We start from the raw sequence: 2,163 nt of genomic DNA on the forward strand, positions 1-2,163 counted from the left end.
TCTTTTTTCCTTCTCATGTTTTTTTTCCTTTTTGTTCTGATTCTTCTTTCACAGTGTGATTTGCATGAAAATTTGTTATACACAAATGTACATATATAACCTATATCAGATTATTTGCTATTCTAGAGTGGGGGGAGGTAATGGTGAGAGAAAGAAAACTACAAAAATGAACGTTGAAGATTATGGAAATTATGTGCAATTTTGCAAATAATTGGAAAAATAAAATAGGAAATGCAAAAAAAAATAAAGTGGTGGAGAGCATGGAGAAACAATAAATCAAAATTGATGGAAAGTTTTTTTTTTTGTTCTTCAATATTATCCATATCAATTATTCTTAACTAGGAGTCTTTCAAATTAATCATGTTAAATAAGTTATTGGTAAATCAGTATACTGAATTCCCTCATTATTTGATTGATTTTATTTTTAAATTTTGAAATTTGTATCTAGCAATTGCTGCAGAACTTTCACTACTGTGGCCCGCCGCGTCTGCGCCTGCGCCGAGGGCGTCTTCTCCTCCAGCTCCACTCCCCCTCCCTCCCTCCCCCCCCCGCCCTCCCCGGCCCCCTCCCCCTCCCCCCCCCCCACAGCGGGGGCTCCGTACCTGGACCAAGTTCACCAGCACCGGATGGAGCGGGCTCTATAATGCACCTTTGTCAAAGAGCCTTTTACTAAGTACCCAGCGCCCTTTCGATTTTATTGGCATTGCTCTTTCAACATTGTCAGAATTTCTTTGTATATAATCTACAAGCTATAAAGAATGACTTGCAGATCTGGAGATTGAAATGTGGAAGAATAAATTCTCTCGAGTTGAAAGATACATCTTGTAGTAGCCTGCTCATATATTTCTTTAGGATATGTTGAAAGAAGATATGGCAGCAGGAAATTTGCATCTTTTTTATGGGGTTCCTGGATTTTGTCAGCTTTGTTTGACTTGATCATTGTGGAAGCTATGCAGTATCCATTTGGTATCACAGCCAGTAATTTGCCTTCTGGTTTTCTCGGGCCTGTATTTGCTCTGTTTGTACCATTTTACCGCTCCATTCCAAGAGTTCAAGTGACACAAATCCTGGGCCAGTTTGCCATCACAAACAAGACATTGATTTATATATTGGGGCTACAGCTTTTAACCTCTAGTACCTACATTTGGGTTGTAGCCACAAGTGGTCTGAATGCTGGTATGTGTTATACCAATAGTGTGTTAAAAGTTCATCAGGTTCTTTGCATACCCCAATGGATGGCAAAATTATTTTCTTGGACTCTTGAACCCAATGAAGTTAGAATTGGAATGGGAGCAACAGTAGACATTCAGAGACAGCAAAGAATGGAACTGCTTGATGGCCAACTTATGTTATCTCAGTTTGCACACATGAGGCAGCAACTACAGCAACAGGATGGAAGTATTAATTGGAATCATAAAAGTCAGAGACAGAATGCAAATGCTCAAAATGTTCAACAATCTGAACAAGAAGTAGCAGCACCTCCTCTTGAGGTTTCTGAGGAACAGGTTGCTTGACTCATGGAGATGGGATTTTCTAGGGTGGATGCTTTGAAAGCCCTGAGAGCTTCAAATAATGACCTTAATGTAGCTACCACCTTCCTCCTGCAGTACTGATGAGCCTGAGGATTTCAGCTGACACGGTGCCTTGCCATCTAAAAAATGTAGCACCTGCCTCCTGGATGACTCTGAAAAGTCCAAGGCAACAAAGCCATGTCTACACAAACTAAATTGTAATGTTGGGAGATGATAGGTCTGCCCTGCTTTTCCCATGCCCTTAAACCCCCAAGATTGTTATGATTATAATATCTGAAAAGTTTTGCCACTGAATTAGCTAGCATGTTCTTTTCTATCTTCACTTTGAAAAACTGGGTCTTTTTCTTAGCATTGAGAATAAACAGTAAAGAATTTGTTACAGTTTCTGTATCAAAGGTTTAGTTAGAAAGTACAAACTAGGCAGCATCTCATTGCCATTTCTGAAGGGAAATGTAGGCTCTTTTAAGTCATACTATTTTTATTATAGCACATAATTCCATATCATCTTTTGATTGCAATATTACTCTTGAAGGGGAAAATGAGTAATGTTATTTCAATAAGGACCTATCAGATTATTCTTTGTAAAAGTTTTTTATTGTAATATTTTCTTAAATTTTATTTTTAAACCTAA

General features: G+C 38.3%; 1 pseudogene; it reads left to right on the forward strand.

The window, feature by feature from the left end:
• Nucleotides 1-1,613, forward strand: part of LOC141492182 (ubiquitin-associated domain-containing protein 2 pseudogene) — a 36,652-nt pseudogene extending 35,039 nt beyond the window's left edge.
• The last annotated feature ends 550 nt before the right edge of the window (nt 1,614-2,163 follow it).

Source organism: Macrotis lagotis, chromosome 6, assembly GCF_037893015.1.
Source record: "Macrotis lagotis isolate mMagLag1 chromosome 6, bilby.v1.9.chrom.fasta, whole genome shotgun sequence".
Classification (NCBI taxonomy): Eukaryota; Metazoa; Chordata; class Mammalia; order Peramelemorphia; family Peramelidae; genus Macrotis; species Macrotis lagotis.